The following is a 20,191-nucleotide window of genomic DNA, read 5'->3' on the forward strand; positions in this document are numbered from 1 at the left end:
TAATATTTTATTAAGCATTGACAGAATAAAAATTTCATGGAAACACAAATACCTAATAATTGGTAGTAACACACGATGCATAATTTAATAATATATAGGAATATGTCTCATTCTATAAAATACATAATTATAGTAGGAATGTACGTACATATGTGATAAACAATAACAGGATATTGAGTAATTTTAATTAATGCTTTATTAATTGTTAACTGGGACACATCATTAAATGGAGACATAATTTAATACCTAATAATTGGTAGTAATACTATCTATAATTTAATAATATGCAGACATCTCTCTTTTTGTGTATATAATATTTTTATACAACAATCTCTATCTATTTATATCTCATTCACTCCTGAGGCTCAGTGGTTGAATGTTCACCGAGGAAGCATGAAGCACTTGGTTTGATTCCTCAGTGCACATAAACAGAAAACCCAGAATTTCTGCTGTCTTTCATTCAATTGTGTGCTAGCCTTGAGCACAAACGCTTAGGAACAGGGTCAAAGCCCATACTCAAGCCCCAGGACTGCCGCCAAAAAAAAGTAGAATGTTTTAACTGCAACTATAGAAGGGCAAGAAGGGCAGGACTTCAAATACCTCATCACAGGGCAATCTAGGAGTCTGGGGCTGACAGCTTCCACCTAACCTGACTTAGCCAGATGTAAACTGCTGCAACCCAGATCCATGGGTTATCCCCATCATCCTGGTTACCCTGGCTTATCCCCATATCCTGGGTGCTCAGGGCCTTTAAAACTTGGCAGGAAGTCTGCTAGAACCTTTGAAATATGGCTTGAAGTGGTAGAGCTCTAGTCTTGATCAAATGTTATTAGAATAGTATCTTCATGTTTTGAGTTCAAGCCCCATGGCTAACCCCGCCCCCCCCAAAAAAAACCCACCACACTAAACCATTAGATGTGAACTTGTGTGGTTTGTGAACTGTTCATCAAAGAATGGTGATACTGATAAAAGCACCCTAATTCTAATGAAAGCTTGTGGAATAGAGCTAGGTGCTGAGTCCTTCACAGGGTGCAGTTTGCTGCATCTTGCATTGGGTGCTGTGTGCTGAGTCTTTCAAAGGATGCTGTGTGCTGAGTTATGCAAAGAGTGCAATGTGCTGTGTCCTTCAAAGGGTGCATTCTTTCTCCGGGTCCTTATAAGATCTCCACAACTGAGATGATTATGCAGACAAGAATACTGAGGCTCATTTATGTCCCCATGGCAGGGACAAAGGTGTATTACGGAAGACTAATTAGTTGTCTCCTGCAGACAATTGTTTTGTTTTGTTTTTTCTCAGTCATGAACCTTGAACTCAGGGTCTAGGTGCTGGCCCTTACCTCTTGGGCTTATGACTAGCTCTCTAACACCTGGAGACATGGATCCCCTTATAGCAGAGGCCACAGCCTAGGGGTCTATAGCTAAGGTCTGTCATCCTGCCTTCTCAGAAAGCTGAGATCTGAGGATCTGGGTTCCAAACTATTCCAGACACAAAAGCCTATTATCTCCATGAGCCTATTATTTCCAATTCACCACTAAGAAACCCGAAGTGGAATCTGGGTGCTTGTTGCTCATGTCTGTATCCTAGCTACCCAGTAGGATGAGATCTGAGGATCATGGTTCAAAGCTAGCCTGGGCAGGAAAGTCCTTGAGACACTTAGCTCCGATGGACCCCCCAAAAAGCTGAAGTGGTGTTTGGCTCAAGTGGTAGAGCACAAGACTTGAGGAGAAGAGTTCAAGGACAGTACCCAGGCCCAGATTTCAACTCCTACAACAATAAAGAAAAGACAGAAACAAACTAACAAACCTGAAGTAGAGGGCTGGGAATGTGTAGAGTGTAGATTGCTTTGCATATATGAAACCCTGGGTTTGATTTCTCAGGACCGTATCACTAAAAAGAAGCCTGAAGTGTCTCTGTTGCTCAAGTGGGAGAGGAGTATCCTTGTACAAGAGAAAATAAGTACAGTGCTCAGGACCTGAGTTCAACCTCCTGTGCACATGCGGGCTCACGTACACACACACACACACACACACACACACACACACACACTCACAGAATAGAAGTGGTGCTGTTAGACAAAATGCTAAAGCACCGGGCTTCTACACTGAGCTCATGGTCAGCACCCCAGCCCTGCTTTCAACCCGCAAACCTAGACAGCCAGGGCCCAACTTGGAGAGGTCAAATGTTTCAAATCCTGAAGAGCTTCAACAGCCCTAGATGACAGGAAGCTTTGTGATATCAGATATGTGCTTGGATTTCCCAAGCTTCCAGAAACCTAGGAGAGATATCATAGGCCCATCATCGTCCTCAATGAAACATTTCATGAGTTTCAGTGCCCCAGTTGTCTGCCAGAAGGACTGCTGAATTATATTGAGCACTGTATCTGAACACCGGAATATAGTCTCACAATGGCAGGATAAGTGCACAGGACTTGGCCTGCCACGGGAGATGGCACAAATGGCGTCCTGTCAAACCAGAGCACTGGGGAAAGAAATAGATTGGGATAAAATTAGACCTTTATCCTGACCTTCAGAGCCCACTCACACTCATTCTCACAATTTGACACAGATGGAGTTGTTTGTTACATAGCTGTACAGAAGTGAGGCCTTTTGTCTGCCTGTCCAGACAATGAGGGAGACTTCTTCCAGCAGGCCTGGGATGCAGAGAAACCCTCAGGCTATACTGGGAACAGTGAGGGGAGCCGCAGAACATGTACTTTCATGAAATCAGTCTCTGTTATGAAATCATTTTATTGGATACAAATTTTCTAGCTTGGTGCCATTCATCGTAACTACTCTGGAGCTTCACCTATAGGAATAGATACATACATACATACATATACAAAGATATGGAGGTACAGGTTATTTTTGAGGGGGCAGGTCATGGTGTTGAACTATGAGCCTAGGCATTGTTCCTGAGATCCTTTTGCTAAAGGGTAGTGCATTAACCTTGACTCAAAACCCCACTTCTGGGTTTTGCTGTGATCTCTTAGAAATAACATTGTCATAGACTTTCCTACACTGGCTGGATTCAAACTCAGATTCTCTACATCTCAGACTCCTGAGGAGCTCAGATCACAATGAGAAGCCACTGGCACCTTCTTTCTTTTCTTCTTCATTTTTTAATCTGGGAACCTGAATTCTTAACAGGGTCATACCAGTGTTATGAATTTATAAGTTAACTACCCAATGTCCTTTATACCTGCTTTCTCTAAGAAGGATTTTCCTTCCTCATCTTACCATCTGTTCATAGGTTTGAAACCAAAAGTGAGAAATGAGTGTCACAGAATTTCTGTGCAAATGTCCACAGGACATGCCAGCTCTGTCAATTAGCATTGAGCTACAGCAATTTACTGTCTCAAGATGGGAGGACCAAAAGCTAGAGCGATCCTTATATTGTCTGCGTTGCTTCTTTTGCCTATAAAATGATCTAAAAATTAGGAGTGTTGTGTGTCTCCAACCCTAAGTATCTAGAATATACTAGAAGCATCTTCATGCATCACTTTTCTAGTGTTTCTCGAGATTTAGACTCCAGGTTTGTGTGGAGGTGCTCCTTGGTGAATCCCTGAGGATAGCCGCTTGAAACCTTTTTGAGAGATCACCCTTCAAAGTCAGTCTGAGCAGGAAGTCTGTGAGACTCTTATGTCCAATAAACCACCAGAAAACCAGAAGTGGAGCAGTGGACCAGAATGTAGAGATGGAGCTTTGAGAGAGAAAGCCGAGCAGAAGAAACAGGCTAGACCAGGCTGGAATGCCTGGGAGGCACTTATGTCCGATTAATGACCAGATGGCTGGAAGTGGAGCTGTGGCGGTGGTAAAGCCTCAGCCTTGGGAAAAACAGCTGAGGAACGCATCAGGCCCTGAGTTTAAGCCATGGGATAGCCTCAAAATCGTTTTCAAAAAGAGAAGGCCACGTTTATGAATCAGTGCCCTACTTACTTATGTGTGTATATTACCTCCCTGAGTTCAAACACACTGTATGCAATGATGCTTCTCTTATATTTTTATTTTTTAGATATGATCCTTGCGCCTACTGCATCATCCTCTTCATGTCAGACCCATTGCTTTCTCTTCCAGGGTTCCAGGCCTGTGTCCTTATATGATGCACACTGAAGATCTCAGCAGTCTTTATTTACATTTTATTATGAGGACAATGCAGGAACAGTAACAAATCAGGCAGGGGTACACAAGATAGGGTTTCTTAGAAGTAACCAGTCTTCAGAAAATTAAACTTGAGGAAGTAAAATGGTAGCATACTTATGTAAAAACTACCATTAAGAAAAATATGAGGGGGCTGGGAATGTGGATTAGTGAGAGAGTGCTTGCCTAGCATGCAAGAAGCCCTGGGTACGATTCCTCAGTAGCACATACACAGAAAAGGCCAGAATTGGTGTTGTGGCTCAAATAGTAGAGTGCTACAGACAGTGCCCAGGCCTTAAGTTCAACCCAAGACCTGGCAAAGAGATACCTAGGTAGGTAGGTAGATAGATAGGAAGAAAGATAGAAAGAAAGAAAGAAAGAAAGAAAGAAAGAAAGAAAGAAAGAAAGAAAGAAAGAAAGAAAGAAAGAAAGAAAGAAAGAAAGAAAGAAAGAAAGAAAGAAAGAAAGAAAGAAAGAAAGAAAGAAAGAAAGAAAGAAAGAAAGAAAGAAAGAAAGAAAGAAAGAAAGAAAGAAAGAGAAAGAAAGAGAAAAAGAAAGAAAGAAAGAAAGAAAGAAAGAAAGAAAGAAAGAAAGCAAGAAAGCAAGAAAGAAAGAGAAAAAGAAAGAAAGAAAGAAAGAAAGTAAGAAAGAAAGAAAGAAAGAAAGAAAGAAAGAAAGAAAGAAAGAAAGAAAGAAAGAAAGAAAGAAAGAAAGAAAGAAAGAAAGAAAGAAAGAAAGAAAGAAAGAAAGAAAGTTTAATTTTTGGACGTCAGGAGGAAAGAAGGGAACACTTCCCAGTTAGAAGACCTTTCGCAGTGTGCCTTCACATAACCACAGAGCAGGAAGACTGTCTCTTTCCCACTTCTCAGGCAACCAAGGGCCCCAGAGTCAAGAGGGCAGAGCTAGGTTCTAAATAATGTGCTTGGAGACAAAATAGAAACAGTCCTGCCTCTAGTTAGTCTGGGGATTTGCATTAATTATGTGGAGAATGAAGGAAGGAGAATGGACTGGCAGAGGTAGAAGGGTCTTCAAATCTGATAGATGGAGAGTCAAAAACCCACTCCCTAAGAGAGCAGGGTTTTTCTACTCTGTTCCTCCCCTCTCCCCCACTAAACTGGCTCTCTATTGGTAACCTAAAGGTAGCCTGAGTCTCCCTTCACATGAGAGAGGAAGGTTAATTAGTCATTGTTTGAAGAGGCCGAGTAAAGCCTGACCCTGGTGTAACTTTAACAAATGTTACAGGTTTTCCCCATTGCTGGTTGTGCCTGGAATAAATGAAGTAGTTTTGCAGCTCACTTCCCTGTTGGGTGTGTACATTCTGCCTCCTAATCCTGTAGGCCTGGTCTCTGCACCTAGCCTGGATTTTGAAGCTGTTTTCTGTCCTTCAATAACAGAGTTACACTGGAGTTCTTCCTGCTAACAGAGCTAGGGCTCTGAATCCAGGATAGGTCAATAATGTTTCTTTCCTTCTTCTATAGCTCGAGTACTATAAGAACATTTAATGTGCAAGTAAATTCTCATCACCAAGGGAGACACACGAAGCTCTTGAATATCTGACCTTTCAGAAGTGCAAGTCATTTTGTCATAGATTTCCTGCCATGACTGGCTTCACCCTGTGATCCTGAGACCTCAGCCTCCTGAGCTAGGGTGATGGGCATGAGCTACTTGTGCTCTGCTAGGTTCAGAACTGTAATGACATTGACAATACAAGTCAACTGCTTATCACAAAGGGTTTGTGGAGCATATTAAGCCTTTTAACCTTGGACCTTTAAGAACCCTGTAGGACACAATATTACAATGCTACAGTCTGAGAGGATGGGCATATGTATGTGCTACACTTGAACCTTGAGCTCTGAGTCCAATTCTGGTGTACATCAGTGCTCATCTTCCATAGAATGTTCTCGTAATTAGCAAATAGGAAAAGTATTTTAATTAACCCTCACTCTTTTTCCAGTTGTGTGTCTCGAACTCTAGCCTGGGCACTGACCGTGAGCCCTTCAGCTCAAGGTGAATACTCTAGCACTTAATCCAAAATGCCAGATGGGTTCTTTTGGTGGTTCACTGGAGATAAGAAACTAACAGGCTTTCCTTTGGACTGTGGTCTTCAGCTCTCAGCCTCCCGAGAAGCTATGGTTCCACTTATGAGCCACTGGCATCTGGCCTATGGTTTTAGACAGTCCTGGGCTTGATTTTAGGGCCTGGGTACTCTCTCTGAGCTTCTTTTTCTCAAGGCTAGCCACTTGAGCTACTCCATAGCTTCTGGCTTTTTCTGAGTATGTGGCACTGAGGATTCAAACCCTGGCATTCATGCATGCTGAGCAAGCACTTTACCACTAAGCCACATTTCTAGCCCCACCCTCACAATTTTATACCTCACTTGCCTATCCTCAAGAAAAGGCTTCTGAGTATAAATCATCTAAAGAAAACCCAATAGGAAGTTTCCAAAGATAAATAAGACAAAGCTCATCCTTTGAGAGACTCTAATCATGTGAAGACTGTGACAAATGCTTCCATTTAATTATGTATTATGTTTCAACACTTAATAAAATATTAATGAGAATGAGTCAATGTCCTAAATTATTGGGTATAATTTTATAATAGATGTGTAAAATGTAATAAATATTATGTGTATAAAAATACTAAATACAGTAATCAATAAATAAATAAATCAAAGAAAAATAAAATACAAAATCATTCTTTTTCTGTGGGGGTCCAGTTGTGTGGCTTGAACTCTGGGCCTGGGTGCTGTTCCTCAGCTCTTCAACTCAAGGCTAGCACTCTACCACTTGAGCCACAGCACCACTTCCGGATTTTTTCTTTTTGCTTATGTGGTGCTGAGGAATCGAACCCAGGGACTCAGGCATGCAAGGCAAGTGCTCTACCACTGATCCACCTGAATCATAATATGAAATTAACATATATATGTAAGTGTATATATCATATATTACACATGTACAGAGATATTTTTCCATTTTAGGGCCTTCATTCAGGCCCTGGGAACTCTAGCCTGAATTTCTTTCCTCATGGACAGTGAGCTTCGCCTTCACCCATGATGCAAAATTGTTACCTGGACGGTGAGCTCAAATCCTAGCAATGGCAGAAATACTGGCCCCAGTTCCAAGACAGTGATTTAATTTTTTAATGGAAGCAGTTATGTTTATTCAGTTCCATACTGAACATTTTAAAAAGTGTAGAATTTTGTACAGCTATTCACTCAGAGATCCTTCCCTTTCCTCCAAAATGCTTCTCTGAGAACTATATTGTTTGTCTTTGTTCGTTTTTTATTGTAAAAATATTTTACAGGAGCAAGGTAATGAGTAAATTTCATATTGAACATTGTTACCTCCTCCTTTGTTTTCCCCCTACCATACCTTCCCTCCCATCTCCACAACTACCTCCCCCTGGTTAGGTCAGTGACTTAGTTTTCATTTTTGGTTGGCACAAGTTTTGAACTCAAGTAGTAGCAAATCTTCCCTCACATTGCTACAGATTTACCAAGACCCTGAGTTCAAATCCCAGGATAGGAAAGAAAACTAGCAGAAATTCCAAACTAGGTAGCTTTATTTTTTTAATTTAGTTAAACAATTATATTTTCTTTATTCTTTTTCTTTTTTTTCTTTTGGCCAACCATGGGGCTTGAACTCAGGTCATGGAAACTCTGCCTCAGCTTAGATCTCTCTCGGCTTTGGTGCAGCTTCCAGAACCATAGCTGATCCTAAGATCCTAGGCCCAGGGGACTTTCTAGAAAAAAAAAAACTGGAAAGCAGAAAAAGTGGCAACCTTCAGGGGGCTGGGGTTTTATTATTTTTTTCTTTGCACAGTGACCATCCTGGGTTTGAATGACATGGCTGCAAAGTATGGCTTGTGGGCTATCAGTGAAGCCATAGGACAACCTGTGAACATAGGCCCTGGGTTCAAATCCCAGTCCTGACACCAATGGCAGGAGAACACAAGAGACTCATTCCTATGCATGCGAATATCCATTGAAAGAGTAGTTCATGCAGCCGTCTAGTCTAAAATTGGATGCAATAGTCTTAGAATGCTGATTGATCTTAACGTATAATTTATTAAGCATTAAAAGAATAATATTCCTTCAATGGTGGTATAATAAATACCTAAGAGTTGGTAGGAACGTAGTAGGTGTCATTCAATCATAGATAGATGGCTCTGGCACTCTTTAACAATATATATTTCTTTGTATATCACCGTCTGCCTATCCATGTATCGCTGTTTTGGCCAAATCTCAGCGCGTGGGAACCACTTAACAGCTTCATTGGCTAGGGGATCCCATCCTCAAACTCACCCATTCATGAATTGGGCCTGCTAGGCCCTGAGATCAGATCCTAGCACTGCCAGGCATGATGGAGAACACATACATCTAAAATCTAGATTCTATGTGATAGGATGTAAACAATGTAATAATTGGTATAAGTGTCATCAGAGTCAATAAAATAAGTAGTAAATAAATTAATAAAACAAGAAATAAAATGAATAAATGCACCAAACACAATATGGACTGAACATCTGAACGGAAGTATAAATCCTATCGTTAAGATGTATATAAGGAGTAACTTTTCCAGGACTGAGGCTTGAATTCAGTCCCCCTAGGAGGAGGGAATGGTGGGAGATCCTGAGATACTTGTTTCTGGACCTAGGACGAGTCATGGCGTGCGATCGATCTCATCCTTGAATGAGTAGTTTGTGCATGATGCGAGTAGGAAATGATACGCAAGACTCATGGGGTATAGATTATTTGTAAAGAAGAGTTAATGAGGCATGACAATAATCATCACAGACATGAAATGAATGCATCAGAAAATACCCAAATATAAGTACACACAGATTGGATTCCATCACAAGTCACCATCAATCCTACTCTATACAAATATGTACTTATTTGCATTCTACCTTCTACTTATGAATGGATGACTATTGTGCTCCCCACTCTCCCCCCAGGGGGGCTCAAATTCAGGTACTGGAAACGCCTAGCTCCTTTGTCGCTCACAGGCTGTTGTGCTCATATGGACCCATTCACCAATTGGGCCTGCTAGGCCCCGAGTTCAGATCCCAGCCCTGCCAAAAGATTCATCTTGATGTAAGACGCCAATGGTTGCATATGTTTTCCTTTCCTGTGCAAGTCTTGGGTCTCAGCTAGGATGGAGAATGCATGGGCCACCCTGCGGTCATGGGAATAAGTTGTTATCCATGTCAGCGCAGTTATACCTGTCATTATATACATGAGAAAATACACAATAATCCATGAATAGCATACAAAATAAACACAATAAATACACTCAATGCACGATGCAGTCCCCACACGGATGTGAATATACATCCCATGTTTAAATGATGCATTGAGCACTATTTTGGCCTCCCTGTGGCTCTATCTCAGTTCCTGGGAAAAGCCCATCTCCTTAGTGGCTCAAAGTCTGGTGTGATCACGTGGACCGATTGTGAGCAGTTGGGCCTCTTAGGCCCTGAGTTCGAAGCCCAGCAATGCCAAAAATTCACCCTGATGTGAGAAGCCAGTCATTGCACCTGTTTTCCTGTGCTGTGCAAATTCTGAGTATCAGCCAGCATGGAGAATATATAGGCAACTGATGTCAGCTTATATTTCCATAATTCATTCATCTGCAATAACAATTTGCAAGACTGGAGAAGTGAAGCACTTAGACATGATTTTATTCTCGTTCATTTGGAAGATTAATCTTTAGCCAAAAGGAATGTTTAAAAATGGCCTAGAATTTATTCCTACCAGTTTTTATAAATGGCTTTGTACAATGGTATGTGATTATTTTATTTTACATAGGATAATTTTTTCTACTATCTATAAGTATTGGAAAAAGAAGAAAACTAAAATTTACTACTTAGAGGAATATGATAGAAATAGAAGACAGATTTTATGTTTGTCAAATCTCTCATCAGTACCCACATTCAAGACTTAAAGTCATATTTCTTACTATGTTACACAGATAGGGAAAATATATGATAAGGCAACAATGATAAGGCAACTATTAGTGACTTTAAAATGTACCTTCTTATGTGATGAAATTTACTTTATTAGCTAATATTTGGGTTTGAATTATGGGAGGCTGATCTATTTAACACATTTCTGGAAGGTACCTACTGAACAACGCAAATGGTGGGAGATACTATTTCTACACTTTAATGAATGGCTGAACTTATTTTGCATTAGTGCTGGGTAAATAAATGAACTCTATTGTAACTTGATTCCTACACTTGAAAAACTTTTAATGTCACTATCATCTACTTGTCAAGTGTTATTTTGGTGAATATGATTTTTAAAAGTTTATTTGAAAAGGAATATACTTTCAGGAGATTAAATGTAGGTTACATTGGTTTGAGAATGACATTTTTATACTACAGAACCAAGTTTTACTGAAGTACCAGTGTTTTGAAGCACTAAGGGTCTTCTCAATTAATGTTTTTCTAAATTATATTTGACCTCTAAATCAAGTTTTCCTAGTCTTGGTTGACCAATTATGATCTATCATTCCAGAAACTATTTTTTTGGCTGCACTGAAATCTTTTATTCATCATTAGGAGAGGGGTATTAAAAATAACCTTGTTCATTTGTGATTTTGTTCACTCATATGGGCTGGTCATCTGTAAATTGAAAGTTTGAATTACAGTACTTTCTCTCAGATTTTGTGATCTCATCTTTCATTTTAAGTTGCCTTGCATTTCACAATTGATTACTGCTAATTCTTGTAAGTAATTGGGGCCCTGAAATATTATAGGAAATGAGAAATTGAGATGAGTCTTTAATTATTTTCTGTTCGCATGTTGCATGGGCCTATGTGAGAAGTCATGCCCTTGTTAGCTGATGATGCAGATAACTGGGACCTGTCATCCTAGAACCCGTGGGTCCTGCAGAAGAATAATAGCTTTTAGACATCATATCAGCAAAATTTGGGTATAATCAGTAAGAATGCTTCAGAAATATGGAGAAAAACACTTTGGGACCAGCAAGTTAAAACAATAAACAGAGCATCAGAATAAAATCCCTTATAGATTAGCAGAAAACAATACTGTTATTTTACCACGTGTATTCAGAAGACCACGAACACTTAGAAGGTATCACAAGCTTATACTGAAGATATTGCATTGATACTTTTTATATTCTAATATATATTCTAAACCTAATTATTTATATCCAATCTATTTATGGGAATAAATGTCAATATATTTGTCAAATTATCAATTCTAGTAAGATTCACTGTATGAAGTTTAAAATCAGCACATATAAATATAAAATATATAAGTACATATAATATAAAAATTGTTTTGCATTGTTGTGTTGTGTTTAGGGAATCAAAGGCAGCTCTGTTTTAAAGTATTATTCCATTATCTGTACCTCAGTTTTTGGTAGAGTTAGACTTAAAGCTTTACCATTTGTAGATATGCAGCCTGGAGGCAAGAGGAAACACTTTGATTAAAACATTACAAATTTAAGACCTAATATCGAGGAGAAACATATGGACTTCTCCAGGAGCTATTGCAATATTTGGTGATAGAATGTCAGTAGTGTAAGTTCCTGCTTGGTTGGATGATAGACAGGTCAGGACAGTAGGTAATCATGCATATGAACAATTTTTTCACTTTCTTGGCTTCAGCTACTTTTGAAATGATACGTATAATAAATAATTATGTTTTGATAAAATACCTTCCATTCTGAACAATTCTGTCTGAACTGTTCATCTCTCTATGATACCTTGTAACTAAGATTATTTTTGTTCCAGTAAGACAATCCATGTTGTCAGGGTAAGATATTCTGGTTGGTCTGTTCCTACATGGAAGAAAGGTAAAGGTTGGTTCAGGGTCAACGTCTAGTGCATTGCGGTCCCTGGGTAAGGGTCACAAAATCACCAGGACACAGGGGATGCAGTGTGCAAACAGCAATTGCCACTGCATGCTGTGCTTTATTGTTAGGGGTATTTAAAGACTAGCAAGCATAATCTTTGCCAAGATTTGGTCAGAAAACATTCACACAAAAAATTTCCACAGATACATTTTTACTTAACCTATGAGAGAATGTCTAGGTATATTATTATCTAAACTATTTTAGAGCAAGCTCAAACCACTTCTCCAATCTCAGCAAAATGCTTGACCAGCTGTTCATCTATGCTTAAGCAAGCAGAAGAGCCACTTCCTCAGCTCCCAGGAGTCTGTGACATGTTTTGAGATAGGGAGAGGGAACATTTTCCCTCTGTAGCCTGGCGTTCCAAAAGTTTTCTTAATCCCAAACACAGTCCTCAGATAATCCTGAGGCTGGAGCCTGCATCATTCTGCCCCCTCAACATAGACCCTGAGTCTTCACAGTTCAGGTAGACATTTGTCCCAGGAAGACCTCATTTGGGAAATTTTAACCTGCAGAAAGTTAGAAGTAGCTCTTAAGGAAGGCTTACTTTGAATCCATTAGCTCCACAAAGCTAACTCAGTTGATAAATAAGTACTTGAAAAGCCACCACCTTTGGACTTAGCTGTAAAGGCTTCAAAGTATGATCAAATTTAAAATGAAAATGACAAAATAGTCATTGACCAAAAAATTGTAAATGTGAGCAATCGACCAAACTATATAAGTTTTTTCCACTGTACACAGAAATTTAGAGAAATAAGATCAATAGCATTTTTAGGAACAATAAGGGTTCCTTGTTACAAATAGGCAACCATGGATATATGTCTGTATAAAGATTGTATCATTACGTACTTAAATTTAGAGGATAATACATGCTTCAGCAGCAGGTCTACCCAAATTACAACAATACAGAGATTAACATGGCACTTGCACAAGGAGGATATGAAAATTTGTGAAGTATTCCATATTTTTCATTCTTCTGATGCAAGAAATGAAAAACAGTTATTAAAAAGTTGATTACAAAAATACAAGTGTAACAATACATGTAATTCATAGAATTAAAGGTTAGTTTGACATCAGTGTATTAAATTTTCTCCTTAGAAAGGCCTTTACATAGCATAACCTTTACAAAACTTGAAATTAGATAATATTGCCATTTTATCCCAAAGAAATAAAATAATATAAGAAACTACAAAAAAAAAGGAGTCTTAAAATTCTTCTATATGGAATGCAATCTGCAAGGTCACATTTATTAATGAGTCTATACATTATATTACAATGTAGAATTCAAAGTATTATATCTAGGAGAGAATGAAATAGATTATGGACATTACACAAACATAGATATACTTTTTTCAGAAAAGCACCCGGAACATCTTTAGTTTCTATACTATTCATTTCAACAGAAAAGTTAAAAATATTTCTGATTTAAAAAATCAAAAACTCTGCAGAAATCATTACAGATGTATACAAACAACTCTTGAATACATTTTGATATCAAAGTCATGCAATTCACTTGGAAGAATACCATGGAATACATAAATTTTTATAGTAAGATATTGCTGTTGTTTTGTATTGTGAAAAAAATTTGTAGGGACACAAAAGATGGACTGGCATTTTTGAAATTTAAGAAACTTAACCAAACCATTACGACTTAGGAGAACAATTTGTACAGCCTTCGACAACTTCAAAGAGGTAGTGATACATACTTATCTTTTGGCAATATCAAATGCAGTTTCTTCAAAGTTGTTTTTCAGACCTGGTTTGATATAATGGTTCAACAGAAGGAGATACAGAGTATCTTTGCTATTTCTATTCCCAGCAGCAAGATGCAAGGAGGTCAAGAGGCCTTTAGTTTGGGGATTGGTATCTGCATCATGATGAAGTAATAAAGAAGCCATTCTGGTATTATTTCACATATAAGTACTGTGCAGGGGTGTCCAGCCATTCAGAGTTATTGCATGAATATCTGCCTTGAGCTACCAACTCATGTACAATGTCTAAGTGTCCACTCTTGGCTTCGCGAAGAAGAGGGGTATACTCATCCTCATCCCTAGTATTCATCTGGGTGGCCTTTTTGGAAAGTAGTGTTCACACTACAGTAAGCCAATAAATTTCGGCATCCCAAAGAAGAAATTTGCTTGGATCCTACTCCATTTTTTTCTTGCAATTGATACCATTCCTCATTTTTTCATCTTGTTCCTTGTCTTCGTCAGAATTGCCTAACCAGAGATTTTGAGTACCAGTGGGAATGAGGTGTCCATGTATTTCCCCAATAGTTCACATTGGTTGAACTGGTCAGAAAAAACTGGTGAATGTTCTGCATATGTTTTTTCACCATGATGTATTTTCTCTTTTTCCATTTTTACTATTCTAAATTATTCTAACTGGAGAGTAGTGAATTATAGGGAGCAGAGGAAAGATTTTCCTCAGTATTCAAAGGTAAAGACTGAAAATATGGACCAGTGGTGTCTTCATGTGCAGCTTATTCTAGGAATGAGAAAATAGGAAACAATGCCTTCTATGTAAATCATTTGGGAAATACCATGTTATAGTGTAAGAGAATTCACTTCAACATATGGGATTTAAGAGCTTTCTAGTAGCTTTCTAATGTTGGTATCCAACATTAGAAAAAATGTATAATGCATTAGTAAAATAGAAGTCCTTTGTATGACTACCTAAATTCTTGTTTTTTTTTTTAAGACACTTGTTTTCATCTAAAAATAGGCCTATCTATTGTCTTCAGGTGATTTTGATGATTGAAGATGCTTAATGAGAAGTCAAAATGTATTAGTAGTCCTTTGCTATCAATTAAATTTCACTTTTTCTTCTTGGAGAATATAATGATCAAAGCAATAGTTCAGAATCAGCAAGCAATAATTCAGAATCATGCTTCAAGTGCAAGTGAATCACCAGTAAGTAATCCTCGATTCCATTTTCCACAAGTTTTTTTACAGATGCAATCTGCCTGGATCTATTACTTCTTTTACAGGAAAAGTGTGATTCAACTGATTTCAGTCAGATCTGTTAGTAGAATTATCAAATATTGAGATTCTTTTTTTTTTAATTAGTTGTGGGGCCTGAACTCTGGGCCTGGGCACTGTGCTTGAGCTCTTCAAATCAAGGCAAGCGCTCTACCACTTGAGCCACAGCACCACTTCTGGATTTTTCTGTTCATGTGGTGCTGTTTTGGGAAATGGCAGAGCAGAAAGTGAAATGATGCAACCAAAAATATAAAAGCAAAATAAATTAGGATAATTATGGAGCAATCATATTGTCTATGAGAACCATAAAACAGAGAGAGGAAAAGAGATCCAGATGTGCAATGACCTAGCTAGCCACAAAATCCATGCTTCTACTCAATTTACAGAGCAAACAAGTTTTTTTATTTTTAAAAAAAGATGAAATAGAATTTATGTATTTACTTGAAATTAGTAAATACATTGTTAGTCGCCTACATAAAGAGACATAGCTTTGACTAAATTACAGATAAGAATCTTAATCCTTGGGCTGGGAAGGTAGCTCAGTGTAGAGTGCTTGCCTTGCAGCTTACTACAGTGCAGACACTACTTTCCAAAAAGGCCACTCATATGAATACTAGGTATGAGGATAAGTATAATCCTCTTCATCGGGAAGCCTAGAGTGGACACTTAGACATTGTCCATGAGTTGGTATCTCAAGGCAGATATTTATATAATAACTGTGAATGGCTGGACACACCTGCACAGTGCTTATATGTGGAACATATTGCAACAGCACACACACACACACACACACACACACACACACACACACACACACACACAAATCATCAGATTTCTTCTTAAGTATTTTTTGTGTATGGTCTTAAGAAGAAATTTACATTACTAACTTGAATTTCTGACAGAACAATATAATCACTGTACATCTTGCTTCTATACTCTCAATATTAAATTGCTATCTAAGTATGTGCAATAGATAAGTATAGGAAAAAGTAGGAGCCACACTGGTGGCTCATGTCTTTATTCCTAGCTAATCAGAAAGACAAAATCTGATGATTGTGGTTTGAAACCAGACCAAGAAAAATAGTCCATTAGATTCTGGTTTGAAAGTAACCAGCAAAAGCTAGAAATGGAGCTCTTACAAGCGGTAAAATGCTAGCCTAGAGAAAACTAAAACAAAATAAACAACAAATTCTGAGACAGAGCCAGGCCCTGAGTTCAAGCTCTAGTATTAGCACCAAACTAATGAATGAATGAATGAACTAAAAATAAATGGTCAATTGTGGAGAGACAGGGAAAATGTAACCACCGTGGTGAGTGGATTATGTATTATTTTGTAATAAGGCAAATTATCATTTTTCCTAATCACTAATATTTTTTTGGACATACTTTGTTTTTTTTTTTATTTTGAAAATACTGTACAGAGGAGTTACAATTACATGGGCAAGATAGTGAGTACATTTCTTTTCAAGCATTGTAGCCTCCTCCGTTGTTTCCCTTTCCATCCTCCCCACCCAATCCTCCCCGCCTTCCCTTCTCCCCTCTCCTCCCCACCCCCTGCACGAAAGTTGTAAAGTTCGCTTTCGACATAATGACTTGTACATTTCACTGTTGCAATGGGTCTACCTGTATGGACATAATTTGTATCAGTACAACATGAGTGTCTTCCAGTACTTCGAATGCTATTAGAACTTAAGTCTCCTTAGAAATAACATATACATCTATGACAGTTAGGGAGGACAAATAGGCCTGTATTATATTCAGATTTTCTGAGCTTTCTTCTGGTGCATTTTGTTTTGCTTTCACATAGGATACCTAGTGAAATATCATTATAATTTGGTCCTCATATCACTTAGGTTCTTTTCTTTTCTTTTCTATTATTTATTTATTTTTATTTTTTTGTGAACATACTGTACAGAGGGCTTAAAATTACATGGGCAAGATAATGAGTATATTTCTTATCAAGCATTGCAGATTCCTCCTTTCTTTGCCCTTCACATCCCTTCCCAGCCTCCCCCCGCCCCCCCACCCAATCTTCCCACCCCCCGTCCTCCCTTCCTCCCCTCCGCCCCCCCCCCCCCCCCCGCACCAAAGTTGTAGAGTTCGTTTTCGACATGACAACATGTACTTCTCATTGTTGCAACGGGTCCAACTGTATCCTTAAACGACTAGTTTTTCCCCCTGTCCTCTACAAATTGTACCAACATCAAATATAGTGAAAGCAGGGGTTATACTGTGGGGGAGGGAGATACAAAGCAACAAAGAAATAATCTTATAAATGCGTTAGAAACAAATGCATGAAAGAAAAAAAAACATTAAAATACATATCTAAGGGTTCATTTTCCTAACATCACATTATCTGACCTTTTCTGCTTGACTCATACATATACTAGATATTGCAAATAAGGGAAACCATGGGACCTATGTTTCTTTGGGCTTGGCTTACTTCACTTAATATAATTTTTTCCAAGCCTTTCCATTTCCTAACAAATGGGGCAATGTCATTCTTTCTGATGGAGGCATAGAATTCCATTGTGTACATATACAACTTTTTCTTGATCCATTCATCTACTGAGGGGCATCTGGGTTGGTTCCATACCTTAGCTTTGGTAAATAATGCTGCAATAAACATAGTTGTGCTGGTAGCTTTAGTGTGGTCTTGTTTGTAAACATTTGGGTAAATACCCAAAAGTGGGATTGCTGGGTCATAGGGGAGCTCTATGTGAAGTCTTTTGAGGAACCTCCATACTGCTGTCCAACGTGGTTGAACAAGTTTATATTCCCACCAACAATGAAGCACAGTTCCCTTCTGTCCACATCCCCTCCAGCATCTGTTGTTGTTAGAGTTCTTGATTTTTGCCATTCTAACTGGGGTGAGCTGGTATCTCAATGTTGTTTTGATTTGCATTTCTTTTATGGCTAGGGAGATTGAGCATTTCTTCATGTGTCTATTGGGCATCATTTTTTCTTCTTCAGAGAAGTTTCTCTTTATGTCTTTAGCCAACTTATTTATTGGGCAGTTGTTTCCTTGAGGATTTGTTGTAGGGGGATTTAATTCTTTAAGTTCCAAGTATATTTTAGATATGAGACCCTTGTACGTTGTATGGCTAGTGAAGATCTTCTCCCAATCTGTGGGCTTTCTATTGATCTTGCTAGCTAAGTCCTTTGCCATGCAGAAGCTCTGAAACTTCATGCAATCCCATTTGTCCAACATTTCTGTGATTTGTTGTGTTTCCTGGTCTCTATAAAGAAAATTTCGGCCTGAGGAAGGAGACCTAAGGTTTCTCCTATTCCATCCTGTAATGTTTTCAGAGTGTCTGGTTTGACTCCGAGGTCTTTGATCTATTTGGAATTGATTCTTGTGCCGGGTGATATATAAGGGTCTAGCTTTAGTTTTCTACAAGTAGTTAACCAATTTTGCCAACACCATTTACTGACGAGGTTGTCTTTCTTCCATTCTATTTTTTTAGCTCCCTTATCAAATATTAGATGGCTATAGGTCTGTAGGTTCATTTCTGGGTTTTCAATTCAATTCCATTGGTCATGAGGTCTGTTCTTATGCCAGTACCAAGCTGTTTTGATTACTATGGCTTTATAGTAGAGTTTGAAATTTGGTATTGATATTCCTCCAGTAGTGTTCTTTCCATTGAGGATCGTTTTTGCTATTATTGGTCTTTTATTGTTCCATATGAATTTTTAGAATGCCTCTTCTATTTCCTTGAAGAACAAGGTTGGAATTTTGACAGGTATCGCATTGAATTTGTAGATAGCCTTGGGAAGTATTGCCATTTTCACGGTGTTAATCTTTCCAATCCAGGTACATGAAATGTTTTGCCGTTTTCTAAGTATTGTTTTGATTTCCTTTTTCAAGATTTTAAAGTTTTCATCGTAAAGGTCCTTCACTCATTTTGTTAAGTTAATTCCTAGGTATTTTAATTTTTGTGGGGATATTACAAATGGAGTTACTTTCCTAATTTCAGCCACACTTTTCTCATTGTTGGCATACAGAAAAGCCATTGATTTGGGGGGCTTAATTTTATACCAGGCTACTTTGCCAAAGTTTTGAATCAACTTGAGTAATTTGGGAGTGGAGTCTATGGGATTCATTAAATACAAGATCATGTCATTTGCAAAGAAGGAGAGTTTTATTTCTTCTTTCCCTGTGTGGATCCCCTTTATGTTTGGATCTTGTCTTATTGCTGTAGCTAGGCATTCTAATACTAGATTGAAGAGACGTGGAGAGAGAGTGGACATCCTTGTCTTGTTCCTGAGTTGAGGAAATGTCTTTAGTTTTTCACCATTAAGTATAATGCTGGCTGTAGGTTTGTCATATACAGCCTTTATTGTATTGAGGAATGTTCCATGGATTCCTAATTTTTCCAAAACCTTCATCATAAAGGGGTGTTGAATCTTGTTGAATGCTTTTTCTGCATTTATTGAGATAACCATGTGGTTCTTATCCTTGCTCCTGTTGATGTGATGAATTATATTAATTGATTTGCGTATATTGAATCAGCTTTGCATTCCTGAAATGAATCCTGTATGATATTGGTGTATGATTTTTTGGATGAATTGTTGAAGTCGATTGGCCAAAATTTTGTTTAGAAGTTTTGCCTCAATGTTCATCAAAGAAATGGGTCTATAGTTTTCTTTCTTTGATGAGTCCCTGCCTGGTTTTGGGATGAGGATTATGATGGCTGCATAGAATGTGTTCGGTAGTGAACTTTTTCTTTCAATTTCATTGAAGAGTTGGAGAAGTATTGGTGTGAGCTCTGCTTTGAAGGCCTTGTAGAATTCCGCTGTAAAACTATCTGGTCCTGGACTTTTCTTACCTGGGAGTTCTCTTATTGCTGTTTCTATTTCAATGCTTGATATGGGTCTGTTAAGATGGTTTAACTCATCTTGTTTTAGTTTTGGAATGTCAATATTTGCTAGGAAAAGGTCCATTTCTGTCAAGTTCTCAAACTTATTAGCATAAAGTTTTGAGAAGTATTCCCTTATAATGTTCTGAATCTTGGTTGTTTTTGTGGTGTTGTTTCCATTCTCATCTCTGAGTTTATTTATTTGGGTGTGTTCTCTTCTTTTTCTGATAAGATTTGCTAAGGGTCTGTCAATTTTGTTAATTTTTTCGAAGGACCAACTCTTTGTTTGGTTGATTCTTTCTATAGTTTTTTTTGGATTCTCATTTATTTAA

At 38.2% G+C, this 20,191-nt stretch overlaps 1 pseudogene; it reads left to right on the forward strand.

Moving 5' to 3' along the window:
- The first annotated feature begins 12,888 nt into the window (after nucleotides 1-12,888).
- On the forward strand, nucleotides 12,889-12,988 carry LOC122101440 (annotated as a pseudogene).
- The last annotated feature ends 7,203 nt before the right edge of the window (nucleotides 12,989-20,191 follow it).

Source organism: Dipodomys spectabilis, unplaced genomic scaffold, assembly GCF_019054845.1.
Source record: "Dipodomys spectabilis isolate Male_0828 unplaced genomic scaffold, ASM1905484v1 ptg000665l, whole genome shotgun sequence".
NCBI classification, from domain to species: Eukaryota; Metazoa; Chordata; class Mammalia; order Rodentia; family Heteromyidae; genus Dipodomys; species Dipodomys spectabilis.